General features: G+C 38.0%; 1 protein-coding gene and 3 non-coding genes across 4 annotated transcripts in view; 1 reads left to right on the top strand and 3 right to left on the bottom strand.

The window, feature by feature from the left end:
- LOC117231936 (zinc finger SWIM domain-containing protein 8) overlaps positions 1–20,389 on the top strand; it is a 108,316-nt gene that overhangs the window by 6,381 nt on the left and 81,546 nt on the right. The window lies entirely within an intron of this gene.
- On the bottom strand, positions 13,944–14,014 carry Trnag-gcc. Its single transcript has one exon. It is a non-coding gene; the product is annotated as a tRNA-Gly (tRNA).
- On the bottom strand, positions 16,509–16,579 carry Trnag-gcc. The gene has a single exon. It is a non-coding gene; the product is annotated as a tRNA-Gly (tRNA).
- On the bottom strand, positions 17,861–17,931 carry Trnag-gcc. The gene has a single exon. It is a non-coding gene; the product is annotated as a tRNA-Gly (tRNA).

Here is a 20,389-nt window from a genome sequence, read left to right as displayed (position 1 = left end):
GAAGTGGATTCGAGGATCCGCTACGACGATCCAACCGATACCATTCCGATTTCATTAACGATCGTGTGACGAAGAACGGCGACGACGTGGACGCGTCACCCGGTATGTAGCAAGTGAGCAACCCTGGCGCACATCTATGACACGCCTATACCTATTTGAAAGCGTGACAGCTTGAGTCAGTGTACGGTCACGCGCGCCATGCCATCCGGATTTCAATTAGACTAATGCATCGGCAGTGTAGCGAGAAGAGAGTGTGCACGTTCTCGCCTCTTCGTGTTGCACTTCTCGCAGGATGCGCTAAGCATCTCAAATCTCGAACTGAACGTGACCGAAGAACCGCTTCTTCTTGGAAATTATACTGCATTTTTTTTTTATTTAGCTGATTGTTCTGCTTAAGTTAAGCGTCGAGAATTGAGGCGAACCGTGGAACGTATTTTTCATGTGGTTTAGATGTTACAGATGGATAAAGCGATCTCTTCTATTTAGAAGGCTAATTGTCTTCTCTGGTGAGAAGATGATTGATTACACGCGATCTTACAGTATCGTATGTGGTTTGATCTCTTAGACCGTATGCCTGCAACAAAGGACTTGAGAACATCTTCAAAGTTCACCAACTTTTCACTTCTCTGCATCTCGAACACCAGCCATCTATCTCAAACCTTCGATTCATCGATCAAGCTTGTTCCATTTTGCAACCTATCGAAGAATCTCTATAGGGAAGAAGGAGCTGTTGCGAAACGCATGATATCAGAAAGGTTAAATACCGGCTCCCTGCTCCCGGTTCGTCCCTCGAAACGTCGGCTGTCGTGGAAAACAATGGCGGGTGTTGCAGGATGTATTGCTAAGAGTAGGAAAAGAAACAATGGTAGGAAGGGGGAAGGTTAAATCAGAAGGGGGACTAGTAACGACGGGACGAGAAGTAGTACGGAAAGAAAGTGACTGGGAGGGATGGGCGGCCGGGGGTGGAGACGGTGAAACGGGCGGTTGCGCGAGGGTGACAAAGGGTGGTCGCGAGAGATGAAGAGCGAGGTCTGAAGGGAAGCTTTCACTGGTCGATGGCGCTGTAGCTCTCTTTTTACGAACTGCGATCGTACGCGAACCAAGGTACGCGAAAACAGATGCATACTTGTAGATACAGTAGAGTTAAAGTAGTATAACATAAATAATTTATTTGAGATATCGAAACTGATGGATAAATTGATATCATATCTTGGCCAGATAAACTAAATAGCTGGTACGATTGAAATAAAATGTTTATTGAGGTATAGTAGGTTAATAGGAGGAGGCGACGGGGTGAAGTCCGTGGAATAGCTGTTGTGAATCCCCTTTACGTCTAGGTAATTGTTATTACGGAGGAAAGCTCGGTGTGAGTGTGCCTTTTGAACTAAGAACGCGGATTCGTGTTCACACTTTTCGTCAGGAATGTGAGGGTAACGATTCGCGATGCCTATTGGTTATGACCCACGTTAATGAATGAAAATAGGAGGAGGAAGCCTCCTACCGGCGTGGGTAGCTCGTGGGTGACCTTGTTCATGGGAAAAATCTGCTTTTCCGCTAGACAAATATCCCCTTTCTCCGTAATTTGTAAGAACGTGCAATAAACCTAAGGACTGTTTTAAGGACCATCCATTGTTTTTTTTATTATTTATTAAAATTACAATCAATTCTCGCGTTGAGAATGTGGACCATCCATAAACCGAAAATACTTACAGGATTAGAGTTTAAGTAAAAAAGATTCTGTTTATGGTGGTTCCTTAGGTTTATCGAGAGTCTACATAACGGCACGCGGATCCTTGACGGACAGACAATGAAGGATGTCGCACGGACCATCTCACGCGACGTAACAGTAATTCAGATAATTCTTTACCTTGTTGATTAGAAATGATAAGATTTCGTTTAGAGCTGTGTTTGATGTTGCAATTTGTTTGCAGTAAGATCGTATTAAATCTGTCCTTGTGTGCAATACCTAGATTGTTCAAAACAATTAGAAGATCGTTTTTCGTGTCATTTTAATTTCTGTATCTTCTTCTCGTGTCTGTGTACACTGTTTTAATGGTTGTTTGAAAGTCAGTCTTTATTATAGTATCGTACGAATAACGTGTCAATATACAGGGTTGGTAACTGGTGGTACAAGCGGAAAGGAGGTGATTCTACGCGAAAAAAGTCGAAAATATAGAATACAAATTTTTTTAAATTTTTTTTAATTTTTCCATCGAGACAACGATCTACAGTGAGATCCGTTATAACGAGACGTGATAAAATGCACGCGTACCGAACAAAAATTCAAAGTCGATTTTCTCGAAAACAAAGCCTCAAACGAAAAATTGTTATTCTATATTTTCGACTTCTTTTTTCGCGTAGAATCACCCCCTTTCCGCTTGTACCACCAGTTATCAACCACCCTGTATATTAGTCTATAGGACTTCTCCGCTCTTCGTCGTCTGATTAATGCAATGGAGCCATTCGTACTAACGATTCTCTAATTATTGTGGCCAATGTATTAAGTTCTAAGCTATATTGTTGGAACAAAACTGTTTCCAGAGTTTCACGAATTTTCCACCGAGCGTTAACTTAGATTAAACGACCTCAGCCTTGTATTCCCGCTTCATGTGGAAACGTATATATTCGTATCAGTATACATATACACATGTATGGAGTATTATATTCTAGCAATATCTCGGTTGTGCATTTCCTTCTTTTTTTATTATATCTGGTCGAAGAACGCTGCGCTAACAACGATTTATCATTCATCACAGGATATACCGATGATGAATATTTCATAGGAAGCGATAGGGACTAGAAAAATGGCCCCGTGGACGCTTTTTAAGTAAAATGTCCAGCGTTATATTTGGGTTAAATCGTTCGAATATCGTCATTTTTCTCGTATTGTGCCATTTCGTTCCATTGTATCCGTTCCAATGATGCATACACGGCGTTCCATTTAACCTAGCCACCTTACACACTACACCTACACTTTTATTTCAAACGAAATTTCAGTCGTCTTTATTCAGCCGCTATAAACGTGCTCAAATTTAAATACATAATGGTCACTTATCACGCATGCTTCTTTAACCAAATATAACGCTTCAGCGAAAAACATGAGTGACCCTGAAGTGTCCTTGACACTTTCATCAACCAACCTTTCTCATTAGCATTCCGGTGCCACCCTCGACCTTCTTCGTCTCCCTCGATGTTAAATTTTTTTTCGACTCAGCATATCCCACGGAATATATTCTACGCTTAGATTAAGACAAGCTGGCATCCTACCTTCTTTCGCGTTTATACAGGGTGACATGAATTAAGACTGAAAATATTCAGACGAAAATCATCCGTTCTGTTCTGTTAATATAAACAGTCCTTGATTAATTAAAATAATCAATTTTTTTTTCATTTTCCTAGTTTTAGATGTATAGAATATCACGTCAAAATGGTATATCATAATTAAATTGTTGACGACGTCACAGAGACGAATACACGGAAAATGCGTCAGGGTCAAATTACGATGTTCTAGATTCTAGAGGAAGTTTCAAATAAGAAACAAATAACTTCGCTATTTTGTAACATCTTTCTTTTAAAAAATAAGAAAGTAAAACAAAAAGCTACGCTAATATCATCCAGAAAATATTTGAATATTTCAGTTTGTAATTACTTAAGGAAAAATAATCTCACTCTTCAGTCGTCATATAGGGGTAGAAAGTTGAAATAAGATATTCGATGTTCGTGACAATTAACTTGAAAATGATCTACCTTATAGCTGGACGAGAGTCAATAACACGAAGAAAATTTTCTGCCGTTGAATGAAACACCCTGTATAAACTTATTACGCGCACGCTTTATGCGGCAAGCATTGCTCTATAAATGCTCCATTGGCGAGCCATTGACAGGGCGCTGATTCCAATTTGCTCGCAAGCGAGACGATTCGAGCAACGCCGATCGAACGACCGATATCGGATTTGGATAATTCCATTCGTCGTCCGATAATTGAATCTATCCGAGCATATCCGGTCCCACGGTTGGATACTGTGCTGGGCAAAGATTCGTCGGGAACCATCCCTGAAACGACGAGAACGTGCCTGCTTTTCGTCCGAGGCTCTGCTTGGAAAATATTTTCCGAGGGAAAATCGCCTGGATTAAATTCTCCGCCCCTCCGGCTCATTTGCATTTTTGCACGTCGATTACGTGCGTCCGCCTAAACGATCCCTTGTTCGTTTTCCGCTACATTCACTGGCTGGTTGTTTTAATTGTATGTTAGTATTTCGGGGCTTGAATCTAGAGTTTAACGCGAAGAGAATCGTGTAACGTGCCTTGTAAACGTTCGAGTTTAGTTGGTCGTGTATCATTTAAATTCGCCAAATTCTTACTTCTAGAGAAATTCCAACGAGATATTGAACATTTTTCGTTATAATTACACGTATGTGTTATATGTTGAGTATGTGTTAAATTCGGTTTGGGTTCTTGATCTTATTACATAAATTCGTTAGATTCCTGCTTTTAGGGAAATTCCGTTGAGATAATGGAAATTTCTCGTATAGCCACACACATTGACTGGATAATGTGTTAAATATTCCGATAATATAATTAGTCCGCCACACATATCACCCAAACTGCGCTTTCCTATCTGATTTAAGGATTAAACGTGTGCCCTCGCTATTTATCTATTCAGAATATTTTACAAATATTGATCGACTTGATATTAGTTATCTTATTGATTTTATACAAAACTTTTTCAATTTATCACATGCTTACATTTTGTAAAGATATCGAACTGTTCCTTTCTTTCCATTGATTCGTATTATAATACTCTTCTGTTAAAGATCAAACAGTACAAAAGTCTGACAGTTTACAAATACACACTTATCGTGGTTTTCACGCGTAAACAGCCCCGTGTTTTTCCAACTTTCGGTGACCGACGTATATCTTGTTACTCGAAACTTGTTAAGAATCGCGCGTGATTAAACGAGACGAAATACGAGCGAGTTAGAGATCGACCGCGGATTTTATTAGCGCGTTGGAAATTTAGAGTCGATTCTATCGTCGGATGGATTTATATTTTTTCCGTGTATACGTGGCTGAACACGCGTGCCCTTTCCTGTGCACAGGCGTACGAGGAACGCGAGATTTACATGCGAGGAACGTGCGTCCAGACAGAAGGGGGATACCTCTTCCTCTTTCTCCCTCCGCCAGCGAAAATATTTCGCACATAAATCGCTTCCACGAGATTCGTGGATGCTACTTTCGTGGAAAATTATGTAACCTCCGGTGCATCGGATCGCGAGCCGCGTTTCTAGGTACATATTTTGTTCGTTGACTCGTCGTGCATTTTGCTGTCTGGATCTCCACTGATTTTCTATGACGTTAACGAGAAACGTAGTAAAGGAAAATACGATAAACAATTTTCAATCTGTTCGTAGGATCATTTTTATATGGATCGTACTACGAGCTCCGTTTTAAACGCTGAGATTTGCATCGCCCGTATAAAAACTTCATTTTCTGTTTATATGTCATCTGAATATGGCGCCGCTGTTTGAATTATTAATCACGACCTGAATTATATAATTGTCTTGTATTTGACGCTTGCGATACTTCTTTTTCTTAGAATTTTCTAGCGCTCAACATTCCTTGACACGTTTTGGAATCTGATATAATCGTGAGTCTTCGTACGACTTTACACAAAATGAAGATAAATAAAAAACAAAATAACTTTATTTAATAATACTTCAACGAATTTTATAGCGTTTTTCCCATGGAACTCTACGTAATTGTACAAATTTATATTACAACATTGAAATATATATTCTGTATATTATAGAAAAATTCGACAAAATTATTAAATATTCGTAATATTTTCTTCCTATTCCTTTATATACGACTTATTTAAATTTTCCCCGTAATATCAAAATCCTTTGTATAGTTGAAATACATAAAGAATCGATCCTGACTGAAGTGAAAAGAAGAAAACTACGTCACCGGTCTCGTAAAACCTTCCGTCCCTTTTCGCTTCGATGTTCGCGCCATGGTTACCATGAATTCATGGTGGATGTAAATTGCTGGCCGCGTCGAGAGAGAACGTTTGAACTTCTTGGCTCGACAGTGATTGATGTCGATTCTTGGAGACGTGTGTGCAAGCATTAACGTGTTTCAAGTCATCGAGCAACCCGGTTAATGAGATTCTACGGAGAAACGAGTCCATCGTTGTATTACCACATTTGCAACGCATTAACGATTCTTCCGTTTCTAAGAGACTCATTTGTTCGAGAAGGTCGCTATTCTCTGATATCGCGAGTGCATTGAAGTTCGAAGACTTCCACGTAAAAGGAATACATTAAAAATCTTTTGAAATTTCAAATAATTATATTTAAGGAGGGTGAATCTGTTTCTTCGTGATGTGAATTTCTGAAATTGAATATTTATAAATTTATCAAATTTATAAAATAAAGAAAAAGGAAAAGAAAAAGTACTATGAGCTGTTTAGAAGTCACATCGACTAAGTCCGTAGATTGAAATGTTCAATGTTACAATTTTTAAGGATTTGGAACTGGCGATTCAATTTTGAATTTTTCGTGTGATTTTCCTGCAGTAATAAACTTACCAAAGTAAATAAATCTTTTCGAAAGTGTAGTTGATCAGTTTGACTTTTTAATTGATCGCATTAAACTAAATTAATGATCGCATTCTTAATTCTCCTCTGGATTTTGAAATGGTAGGTACCTTGGAAAATAAGTTACCAGTAAGAAATATGTAGAACCTTCGAAGTGGATGGAGGAAAATTGCGCACGATCCTAAAGGTACGAGAGCGTAATTCATGTTCGAACTATTCCAATCGTAGGAATAATTTCAAATCGAGTTTATGACGTGCCCTGACCAAGTCACGAGTCAGCCTTCGACCTCGCATGGGAAATTCTAGGGTTAAAGATCAAGACTCAGACAGCGTGGTCGCTGAGTTATCTGGAATTTAGCTTGTATTACCACCGGAGATTCCTCACTGCTTCGAATACGAGCCTCGTTAGCTTAGCACCAGTGAAACTCTGAAAATTTGCCCTCGTTGTGTTTAACATCCCATTCGCTTCATTTCATATCGAATTTTAATAGTGTTACATCCAATCGGCCGACCCCAATTTTATTTTTACTTTTTATCAGATAGCTTTTGTACTTAAATATGGCAATCAGTGACATGTAGATTATGTCAACTAAGGATATCATTCGAGGTTACACAGAGTCTCGTCTTAGATCACTCATAGTCATCGAAGGTCTCCTAAGAATCACTTAAGATTATACAAAGTTGTTTAGATTCTTTTAGAAGAGTATTCAATGTCGTGTAAGTTTTTTTCAAAGTAAATTATCATGGTTGTTGTGTGTGCTACTTAAAGGAGATTGATTTTCCGAATAAAGAAGTTTGTAAAATAGGTATAAAGTAATTCAATGAGGATTAAGATCGGAGTAATAGTTTCGAATTAAGATAGCGCACTCGAAATCCTTGCTCGGGTATTATTTTCACGACAGTTTTCTTTCTTACGAGCTGGACCAGTAATCTTCCATCTAGATAATCTATTGAAATGAACGAAGAATTGAAAAGCCAGAGCAACGATCTCAAAGGTATTGTTCGAAGCGAATCCGTTCGTTAACGAGAATCCACCGCGCAGAAGTTTCACGCGATTCTGCTTATCGTCGATTGTAATCGCTCACGCCCGGAATATCGAGCCATAAATTCAATTAACCTGACGAGCTGTACGCTCGAATTGTCCTCTTGTGCGCGCATCTATCGAGCTAGCCGAAACTTCGTTACCCTTCCTCGACGCGTACGTATCCTTGGGCGATGACATTTTAAACCACCGTGTGACCATGTTGCGAAATCAGTTCGAAACCTCGAACAACGCATATGAAATCTTCCCTTCATAGTGTTCCCATTTTAAAAATAATTTTTACTGAAAATTCGCTTAATATACTTTTATTTTCCATCTTTCAATTGTATTTTTTATTCATCTGGTTGTTGACTCTTGCTTGTTAGAAATAATTTTTCGCAAAAGTTCTTTCATTCTATCATTATCTTTTATTTGCTTATTTGGTCGTTGACTCTCGCTTTTCAAAATTAATTTATACCAACAATTCATTCCATCCATTGTATTTTATGCAGTGTTCCTGAATTTCACTCTTTATTTATTTGGTTGTTGGTTCTTGATAGAATTTGCCTGACGATGAGGTAAAAAATGGCGACTTTTTACCGCATAGAGGGTCCTCAGAGACACTTAGAAGGAACCTTTTAGAAATGCATACAAAAGGGCGGAGAAGGTTGGCCGGTTGCCAAACGAGTAACTTACGATTCGGTTTAATAAAATTATCTTTACCTGAACTGTTCGTACCAAGAAAGTTATGTGCTCTCTAAGGGAATCCACGAACCGAGATATATCCGTTATTGAGCGCGATTTTGTTCCGAGATTGATACCAAATGCCGTTTCCGATAACTTGAATTCGACTCTTGTCCTCTGGAGTGCTACTCCGTTTCTATTCGTCATAGAACATCAAAACTACAAAGAAAATATTGCAATTGTTGTTTACCAATATTATCAATAAATTAGCTCTTATTAGCGAAATATTACAAGTAATACACACAAGTAAGTTGTACACATCTAGTAACGATATCAACGAAACAAATTTAATAAAAAAAAAAAAAAATAAACCAGCAATGAAACAGGTACTTCATAGCGACAAGGAATGTGAAGAAGCTTTTTATAACGTCTTATAGCACCATATACAATTTTCTACCTACTATATCATTGATATATCTTGTACCTTCTAAAAAAAAATAATTTAAAAAAAGCTATACACGTTTGTTTCATATCATAGCATAATGTCTGACTTATCTGTACTTCGGGCGAAGGCAAGTTGTACTATTTTACGACGATTGACGAGCTGTCTTCACACGAAGGCGCCTACAATTTCGCATTATACATGTCGCTCTGTTTCTACCACATCTGTTGTATTTGGAACCATCTTTTCCCGCGAATTCGCGGGGTGCTACGAAACCGCCATAAGACCCCTCTATCGCCGCAACCACCGGACATACACACGCGTCTATTACCAGGTAGAAAATTAGTATAGAACAATGGGAGCGTCTCCCCTACGTAATTGCCGTGCGGCTTGGCTGTTCGAGGGCGAGGGTCTTTCTCTTCTCTCTTTCGCTGCGTTCCGTTCATCTAGTCGCCGAGACATTGTAATTATTGGTGTGTATATAGTGGCTCACGAGAGTATTCGAACACTATGGAAATTTTATCAATGAAATCATGACAATGTTAATAAAATTTTGAATGTTTTATATAAGTTGTACAACATGTATAAAAGTTTTCTATGACAAACGTTCAAATAATTTCGTAACCTACTGTACGTGCGTGTGCACGCGCGTGCGTATTGCTGGTTGGACGATTTTATGTGGATTTGGTCGCGCACGTGTGCGTCATATATGTAGTTATCCAGCCCTCTACCGTAATTACCAGGAGGCAACAGATGCGTGTACTTACTCTCGTTTCTGTTGCACGTTTCCAACTCGGCGAAAGCGGTTCTACGAACGTTCTCGCACGTGTCGCCGCGAGAGGCCGGCTCTTTCTGTCTTTTTCTTTACTATTTTTCCACCCTTTTTTCATTTTATTCGTGCGATGAATAGTCGCACGCGATTCCCTCGAGAATGTTGTATCTCTTTGGGGACTTTTTAGCAACTGCGTACGCGAGATTGTTGATAGGAATCTGAAATGAGATTTGTACGGTTGGTAGGCATTTGGTGTCGCAAGAAGAGCATGGTTCGTTGTGCAGTTTTTCTTGGTTCGTGAAGTTTGACACCCTGTTGTAACCTTCTAGGGACCTATTGATTTATTTATATTCATTATATGAGTAACTCCCTTTGTTGCAGACAAATATTGATATAAATGAACAAATAATTAACAATTAACAGATAATAGTAAATCACATACGATGCAGAAATAAATACAAATTACGTACAATGTTTCTGACATGTTTGTTAATCATTAGCAGCGATTCGCGAAAGAAGTCGAGTAGACGGGCGAGTGAATTGGCATGTTTGCAGGTATGATTGATATAGCTACTAAAGGCATAATTAGTACTGTACAGAAATATGCGTATAATAATTGGAAACGTGATCAATAATGTAAATTATAATGGTTCTTGTATCATATAGTAATTGGACGACGTAAAGGGTACGATAAAATCTGAAGTTTATAAGCAAATAATATTTCTTAACCGGCTTTATGGTTATTTAAGGTATATGGTAAATATTTTTGCTTATATCGTAATAGCCTCGGTTAGCCGTGATTATCGGCCATCCTGTTCGTCTGGTCAGTAATTGTGTATATCACTAATGTATTTTCTGTCGATATTGACATGCCAGATATTGGAACAAATTGTTTTGTATTATGTTCCAAGTGTATTGCAAACTCCTTTTAATGATTTATTTTCTTGTTACTTTTCTTGTACACATGTATGTTCATGTGCTATAAGCGTATATTACAATCGTATTATCGAATGAATTTTTGAACAGTTTTACCGGTTCCAATTGCGACTATGCATTTCCAAATAATCTGAAGTCGAAGCAACATAGCTGGTATCGTTAATTGCACACGGGGTCACGAAAGACACAGCATACATTATGCACGACCTTGCTGATGAAAGCGGCCCCATTTTTATCGCCCATTTATATCGGCGATTCCCGATGTTCTTGCCGAGGGACCGTCTCTGTTCCGCAATTTACGGATATTCCTATCGAATCCATGGGCCGAAATCGATCGGCAACGGGGCGCAAAATTGGAATATTGCGCAGCCCCGTGTGTACTACTACGTATGCACAATACCGCGATGCATTATGCACGAACTATATTAAAGCATGACGAGCGTGCCGCACGCGTTTCTGGCCTGTTTATTCAGCTAGGAGAAACACCAGAGGCAGCACAGGCGTGTTAGACAGGGAAAGAAATACCACCCGAGTCAGGGAAACCCATCGAACCGACGAAGAAAGTGCTAGTTGGTTATAGAGGACGGAGAGCAAACAGTAAAGGCTAGAAGAAACGATAGAAAAAGAGAAGTTGGAGGATGACGAGACGGAGAGAAAACAAAGAGAGATGCGGCGAAAAGCATGAGAGAGACAGACGACGAGAGAACAACAGAGATGGCGTCCTATCGAAGTGGTGGTAGAGCAAATAGCAGCGGTATGGAACGGTGGAAAGGCGAGGGCGAGACAGAAAGAAAACAGACGGCTCTGGAAGAAGCATGGAACGAAGATTGAAAAGGGTAAGAACGATGGTGGATGTATAACGGCGGGGACACACGCGACCGAATGACAAATCGCTCGACGGTCAGAACTTTCGAGCTCTTTGTCCCCTGCTGGCTGGATGCGACTGAGAGCCTGAAAACGAAAGAGAAGGGGGCCTCTCGAAGGAGAAGGAGGATAGAAGGCGGAACGGTTGGAAACGTGACAGGGATGAAACGATAAAAACCAATGGAAAAGGGGGGAGCCTTGGTGGAATCGTGGCTTGATTTGGAATTGTATCCGGCTAGATCTGACGAGGTGACTGGATAGCTTGATGAGAGGCGGAAGAGGGAAATGGATAACGGAGAAAGAGGAATTCCTCCCTTTTCGCTTCTTTTATCTGGGAGATTCGTTTTCGGAAATGAGCAACCATTCTATCGATTCTTTATCTTTTTCTATTTAGGTATTTCTTCGGCTCTTTATCCATTCATGTGCTCCACAAATGTTCTAGGAAAATTTATGGAACCTTCCAGTTTAAGAAAAACAAGGATCCACTTAAGGCTTACTTAGTCCTTAGTTTGGAAAACAGATTAACATATTTTTCTCTATCGATCATTGCTTAAAGCGTAAAACGCGTATAAGTTAGTTCTATTAAAAGAGGAAAGTTCATGCGTTGGTGATTTAATAACACGTTTCTAGAAGTTCTAAAGATATAGGATAAAGCGTCAAACAACCGCAAAGTGAATTTCGCGGTCAAAAGTGATGTACAGTTTGTATAACTAACATAATTGCTTGAGCCACGTGGATAGTTAGCAACTCTGAAATTGGCTATAACGCATAGTTGGAACTTTCGTTCCATACCTATCCTCTAATAGGTGGCCATTTATATTATCGAAGAATTTTGCTTTAACCTGAATCATATCATTATCTTAATCTTCAAATTTAATATATGCAAAACAAATATATATATATATAACCTAAAAAATATTGACAAGTTGTTTTTCTTTTTTGTTGCAGGTGAGTGTTGTTAGTGAATAATTCATCTAAATGCGAGAGGTACAAGTAACGTAAAAAAACAAACTTACGCTTTGACACTTTGTCAAAATCATTTTCCTGTTATGTGCTACGTTCTCTGCAAATAGAGTAGAATGGTTAGCTTTTGAATTCAAGTGACTTTTCTATTGAAAAGCGCAATGTTTTATGAAAACTTTCGGTAAATAAACGAGGACAAGGGAAACGATAATTTAGTCCAAATCCCGAAGGTCTCGAATCCTTTTAGGACGACCGAATGTTAAGCTACATAATAGTTTCCAAGCGAATTTCTACCAACAAACAAACTACTTAATAGCTGTTATAGTCCTAGTATGAAGTTTCTCGGAGTGTAGGTAGGTACTGCAATATTAGTCACCGCGTTGCGGAAGTTGCGCAAGTAAGAACAGAGTTTTCTCAAAAAATTTACCTTACAGAGTAATTTTGTTTATCTCTCAGAAACCTTAAGAAGAATAGTGCTTAAAATTCTAAAAAGGAGAAGAAAAGTAAAAGTTTACGAGAATTGTATTTATTGATTATTAATTAGTATTTAAATTTTGTTTTATACTCGATTAGTTTCTTTTTTGAAGGGAAGTAGCTATATAACGAATACGAGAAAGAAGAGGTTTTAACCTATAAGGAAAAGAAGAACAGTTGGTAAGGGTCAGGTAGGATCGATAAAATCTTAATGCTAGATTCTCACTTTCGTACGAGGTATATCTAGAAAAGATGGAACGTAACAATAGTATAATCTGCAAGAACTATTCTCATGAGAGAAGATCACGTGTGGTAACGATGGTAGAGATATCCTCAGTTGATGTCGCTCGCGTTTAATTGCCGGAGCATTGTAATCGCCTTTGAAAAGACGATACTGACCAACGTCGCGCGGTGGCGCCACAATCGTACCCTTACTTTTCGATATTTAGGATATTTTAGGCTTTTGTTCCACTGCCAATGTTCATCCAGTCATAAGAAGGGCGAGGAATTTATTTGCATTTTATTAATATTCTGAGAACAAAATCTACGAAAACATCGTTAATGTTCAAAGACATGATTCATAGCTGACTCAATTGTTGGAATCAAACTGGCTAGGGAAAGAATTCCCGATCGTTCTACGGTATCCTGAGGATAATGATCGCTTTCCTGGCGGTGTGTCGTAATTTAAAGCGACGTTATTTTGCCCTCGTGCGATGGAGTTCCTCGCTGTCCTTACGGATTCTTGTCTTACCGGTTACAACAATCGGATAATAATTCTCCTTCGAGATTCTGCTCCATCCCACGTTCTCCTTCTTCCCTTGTCCTTGTTTGCGGAGGGAGTTAAGTGACGTAAGTGCATGGTGAGGAAATTTATCCTCGTTCCGATCGCATTAGTCCTCTACTCTTGGAAAAGTCCTGGTTATTTTGTTAGCTTTAAACCATCGGCGTGAATTTCTAACTTCAGATGCGTAGTAATAATGTGTACTAGCATCGATGATACAGTGAAGGTGCCGATGTATATGAAATAATCCTTACGTAGGAATATTTTTCTTTCTTTTTTTTTTCCAAATTTTAATGTTAAGAAATTCTCCTACAATATATTTATTATATTTTCTATTAAAGTAGACATGTATGTAAATAGAAATATCTTCCTTAAAAAAAAAAAAAAAAGAAAAGTTAAAAAGTAACTTGCATCGGCCGGGAATCGAACCCGGGCCGCCCGCGTGGCAGGCGAGCATTCTACCACTGAACCACCGATGCTCCTGAAAGATTTACTTTCATTATTAAGTTTCCAGCTAACAATCATATTAAAGTATTTAATTTCTTATCTATTTGAAATTATTTAATAGTTAGGTTTGATTAATACGATAATACGAATTGAATATTAAATAAATCGTTGCACGAATAATATTATATGAAATATGAAATGTCAAGTATTAGAGTTACGTGAAAATTTTGCGCGTCGGGCATAACACATCGGTCAATTACGGCATTCTAAGTAAATATTGCCAAAGAATATGCGTAGAGCGAGACAATAACAAATCGCTGGTCAGGTTCGCGGATGACTTTGGTTCAGGGTCGGTCATTGCACTATTGTGGTCCGAGCACAACAAAGAAACTGAGTTACAGGCTATAGGATATAATATGTCCGTCTCCTACATATGACTCATTATTTACTATCAAGTAATAGGCCATTCTTTTCTTAACAAAGGCTTGCAAATCAAAATACACTTGTATTACCTGTAACTGCATAAATCAAAAATGTATATAATCTCGAAAATTACACGGATCTTACTTGTATCTTGAAATCAGTTGGAAGGATACAAATTAAACATCGAGATGAACAATATTTTATTGTCAGCCTGTTAGCTTGTCTCACTCGGATTCCTAAAATAATTATTACTTTATTTGGATCCTTTATTAAAAAAGATGTATCGATTAATTTCTGTATAATAAGTACTACATATGCTAAAAATAAACTCTAAAATATTTATATTTGGAAAAGTCAATATTGTCACATTTAAAATTGATTGATCTTCATTAACCTCCATAATTTCAAGAGTACGTAGATATCACCGAATAAGTTGACTGATTAAAAATTCCCCACCTAATATCATGTAATTTACCTTTTAGAGTCAATAAACCCGAGTGTAGAAAAGACTAGAGCCTAGGGCAGTCGACTTCGACATCCGGTTTGTCGAACCAAAGTCAATGCACCTGGCCCTGCTCGTCGAACCGATCCCTAAAGTGCATCTTGCTTTTACGCAAGCGAGACCGCTTCTACCATCTCGCTCGCAATCCCTTTTTTCCCTCCTTTCTACCTGAGCTTACAGAGGACAAAAAGAACTCCTTCACCGTCGGGAATCGTCGACGTATAGCCATAACGGGCCGTGTCTCTGCTCCTGAGCTTACTATCTACATTGAAAAAGTCATGTATATTCGAAAGCCGTTGAAGAGTCGTGCGCTACTTGGCTTCGTGTGAGTGATTTTAACAGGGAAAGGTACTTCAACCGGTTAAACTGACATTTACTGACTCTCCCCGTGTAGAAGCGGCCTTGGCATCGTGTTTCTTTCGACTTGCTCTGTGTCGAGGTTATCACGATACTCAATTTCACCACGGCTCCATTGCACTCTCTGTCTTAGGGAGATGAGTATTTAGATTCGTGGTTGAAATTGCACACGTTCCTGGCTATTCGTAACGTTCAAAAGCTACATAGTACGGCAATTGCGTATTTCATTATAACCTATAACTGGTAAGGCGGAGTTTATCAGATTTCAACAATTTCGTAATTTTGTGATAATTTGGTAAATACTCATCGCAAAATATTATACGGATGGCTGAGTATAAAATAGCGTACTGCTTCTGTTATTATAGAAAATTCACAAAATCATAACTTATACCACCATAATTTTTAATATATATTATACAGCATACTCGGTTCACATGACGAAATAAACAGCTCTTACGGAACAAAATGAATTTCTGACATTGTGTGTCAAGTTTTGATAGGTTTGTGAAGATTTTGTAAAAAATTGAATCCTTTGGGGAAGTGCGATGGGGGGAAAGATAAAGATAAAAATGTACGTATTGGAGGGAAGGAACGTACTGCTAAAAAGCAGATAAAGGAAGAAAGGACCAGATTTTAGTTCAGGTGACCCTAAGACACCACGAAGCTGGTGGTATCTCTTTGCGGAGTTCACGGTCGTCCTCTTTCAGGGACCTTAGGATCGATGCTGCAATGAGATTCAGAGAAGGGGAGGCGAACCGTGGCTGTAGACCCCACGTTTGTTTTCCCTGCCAAGTACGATATATAGTTTGGAAAGTCAATTAGTGAAAGATATACAATAATAACAATACAGTATAATTCATTAGATATAACAATATAAATAACGAGGAAATAATAATTATATGTTTTGAACAATTGAATGGGAATAAATATGAAGAATAGAATGTATAAATATTAACAGATATTAGTTGTAAGTTTCCTGTAAATTGATGTGAAAGTGATCAGTTTTTATTGTTATATAATTATACCAGCCGACAATAGAACGCGCGAGTTATTAATGCTCGGATGAGAATAGGGGAAGTAAGAGAAAGGCTTTACGTTACGCAACCTACATTTCAGATGGTGGTTAAAAATAGGAGATATACTTTGTTCAATTATTTTTCAAAGATAATTTCGATGTGAAAATCGATGTGCTCTAATGTATATTTGCGTTAAAAATAATATGTATAATAATAAAAAAAGAACATTGCATCGGCCGGGAATCGAACCCGGGCCGCCCGCGTGGCAGGCGAGCATTCTACCACTGAACCACCGATGCTTATATGAATATGGGGATTTTATAGAGCATAAATTTGCAGAGTACAGATTGCAGAGTATTTTTCTAAATTAAGAAATAGATTTAAAATTTGATTTTTTTTATTTTGTTACTTATGTAATATTCATTTTTACTTTCTCTCCAAATAAAGAGACACGAAAAGAAATTCTTTCGAACTTTCTCAGTTTTTCCATTATTGACACGCTTGTTTTTCACCAGATTAGAACGATGTATATCTATATCTAATAAGTGATTTGATTAACAATAGATAAAGTATGATCTTTCAGTTTTAAGTACAAGATGCGGAAGGGTCTGTTAACGCCTAAATACTCGTCTTTGAAAACATTTCTTCTTTCTGTAAATTGAATATTGATGTGTGCCCTAATAGACAATCCATAGTTTATTCGTCTTCGGAAATGTAGGTGGGATTCCGAGTGCCAGATGCCCCAATGAGTCTCAAGATATTCGTTCTGGTAGTCATATCTGTCGTTAAGTCTGCGAGGGTTCGTGGATCGTGCTCCCCTCTTCATATCCTAGTGTTATGAGCGTAGGGTGAAACAGAGGAGCAGGCACGTTGATGCGTACATCACTTGCATATTCAAATGTATAAAGCGCGGCACATTATGCTTTCTGATTTTTGCAGTATATTGGTGTATCATCGTTCGTACAATTAAAAAGCTTTCATATCTATCTACAAAGAGCAAAAATGATAACAGACTAAGACGCTGCTTTAACAGAGAGTATAAAATTGTAACTTGCCAATTAAATTTTGATTCTCGATTTAATTCTCCTGCCTTTTTGTCTCCTATAATTATCGGAAACAGTTTTTAAATTATTCGACATTTATAATTGAAAAATTTGCCATTATATATTGCATAATGGATTGTAAAATGTGCATAATTATGCACACGTATTGTGCACACCAAATAATTTAAAAGAATTCATTATCACAATTGTAGTTGGTACTATAACTCTAGACGACAGGATTGTATGGTATAAGTATTGTTCGGTCGTAAGGTCCACCCGCTCGATGGTTCAAGGTCGAATCCCGGGAGTCCGAATCCAGGCCTGCCCGCAGGCAGCTGAGTAATTGTATATTGTATATGTGTACATTGAGTCACCGATGTACACGCGAAGATGGGGAGTTAAGTGAAGATGGGTTATTTTGGTTAGAAGAATATATTATTTTTTTCTTTATAAATGAAAAATTATTTATCTACGAAGGTCGATACGTTATAATATTTCTATACCGAAAAATATGTATAATAAAAAAAAAAAGAACATTGCATCGGCCGGGAATCGAACCCGGGCCGCCCGCGTGGCAGGCGAGCATTCTACCACTGAACCACCGATGCTGTTGAGATACTGTTTTCTTATAGTAAGTTTTTCGGAATGTAGTGTCCTACATATTTTACTATTTTCAATATTATTACTTTATTTATTCTATCTAGTTTATATTCAGTTCTATACAGATCTGTTATTAATTTGTTAATTAAAATAGATAAGTTTTCTGTCCATCTGAATTGTTAATATCTCGTATTATCTACCTATCTATCTATATTTTTAACTTATTATTTCATTTTTGGTCACCATGTATTATGCCACCTAAAATTCCAATAATCAAAGCCACTACTAAAAAAGTTTCTAACAAAAAGGTGAACAGAATAAAACTAATATACTTTCTAACAACGACACTCATGAAAATTCTCCTAAAGCCATTCACCCTAACTCCATCTGACCCTAGTTATTCTTTTTTTTCCTCTTTCATTCCGCTTCGTTCGTCCAGCGTACCCTCGCTTTTCTTTTTTTTTTTTCTTCTTTTTCCGTACGTCTGCGATTACCGGACGATTCGGACGTTGTTATTTTTCTTTTCTACGAACGCGTCGACACGGCGGTTTGCTCCTGCTGGGCAAACGGACAACGCTATATACACACGCAACCGCGATAAAGGAACAAAAGTTTGTTAACCTCTTCGTATCGCGCAGGATCGTTAAAAACAGGCTATGCGACGTTGCACGGGGACGCGTCTACATTTTTCGGAGGCTTTTTTTTTGCTCGTCGAACAGTATCGCCAACGGTGGTTAGCTTTTTGGTAATAAATGAAAGCCGTCTCGCTTCTTCCTTTTTTTTATATTTCCTTTATTATTTTAACAGAGGAACATGGCTCGCGCGTTTATTGCATATTTGCTTTTTAATCTTACAGCTGTCTTTGGATCCTTAAATTAATTTCGGTACACTGGACAGCGCTACCTGTTGTAAAACTGGAAAAATAAATCATTATTCTTCCAAGATTTGAATAGTACCTTGTCTTAAAATTTTTCTGCAAGTTAAATTCTGATTGAATTTGAAGTATTAAGTAAACGTTTTTAATTAATTAAATATGGAATAAAATATTTTAAATTAAACTTTTCGACTTTTAAAAACCTTTCGATGATAGTACAACGCAATTGAGTAAAAAATGATATAAGAAACATAATATTTTTAAGACAAATTATTTTACGATCCTATTTGCTCAATCCATTAAAAACATCTGCTCGTCGGGACCGATTCAGTCTTTAAAATTTGACCCAGGTTACAAAAAAAAGAAAAAAAAAAAAGAAAGTCTCTCACATTTTCATTTCAGGATGGGAAGCTAACCCGTCGTCCGACGAGGAATCGGTTCGCAAATGGCTTCTGCAATGTACCTCGACCGCACGGTCGATTTAAATGTTTTAAACGGAACAAAAAACCGGTCGTATTCAGACACGAGGCTTCTGAAATTCCAACTTCCGATCTACAGCATTGGGGGGGACTCGGAATTTGATCTTCGATCTCGAAAGTCACTTATCGATTATTCGTCCACATTTTTCATCAGCGTTCCATTTAGTGTCTCGAAAATCTAATATCGCTCGGGCAAAACTATACTACGGATAATTTCGAACGCGGTGGAATTATTCGCGATTCTATTGCTATTCGAGTTTCACAGGGCTCGACGTAATTGCCGGCTCGACGAACAATGAAGAGGCTCGATTAAGCCGTCTTGTAATCCGATACAAAATTCATCGAATTTTCCATCGAGGAAGTTGGTCGCGCTATTAGTTCTGTCAGCAGAACGATTAAATATTTCTGGATTATTCGGGATTATTCCAGTCGATTAATCAGACGAGATTAATCGAAATAAATTGGTTTGCTATGTTCGTTTCAAATATATAGCTGAGTTCAAATATATAGCTCTTCGTTTAACTGTGAGAGTTATTATTATTATTATTAGAATGTAATAAACACGAAATACCTGTCTGAGTTAGACATACGAGAGATTTGATAATAATTATTGCGATAACACTCGAAATTCTATCAAAACTTTAGATGGAGATACAAAGTGCAGATATTAATTCCACAGTCCCAATAATCCTTGCAGAAACACGATCCCAGGTGACGAATAAACTCGGAACAGCCAGCTATCGATTCGTAGGATCTAACCAGCAGATGTAGCCAATACATGGCTAGAGACTATCCTTCGTTCGTCCTAATTACATACATCGAATTTACGCCAGCGAGAGCCAGTTGTCATTACTAATGGCGAAGTAACTCGACCTCGTTGAAATTCATATCATTCATATAACAACTTTACGTGTTGCAATCGCGATAATCAAATTGAACATTCGCGAAAAGTAACCCTCGAACGGCGAAAGCTGGGTCGATTCTTTAATTAATTTTATTATCTCTCAGAGATACAAAGTTTTTTCATTCGGTTCATTATGTTGCTGCTATAGAATAAATATCCAACGACGGTTACATTAATTTTATGTTCAATCCGTAATTGGTATATAATTA

The sequence above is a fragment of the Bombus vosnesenskii genome, unplaced genomic scaffold, assembly GCF_011952255.1.
Source record: "Bombus vosnesenskii isolate JDL3184/JDL3185 unplaced genomic scaffold, Bvos_JDL3184-5_v1.1 scf7180000013276, whole genome shotgun sequence".
Lineage (NCBI taxonomy): Eukaryota > Metazoa > Arthropoda > Insecta > Hymenoptera > Apidae > Bombus > Bombus vosnesenskii.
Note: the sequence above shows the minus strand (reverse complement) of the source record. Positions and strands in the feature narration are given on the sequence as shown.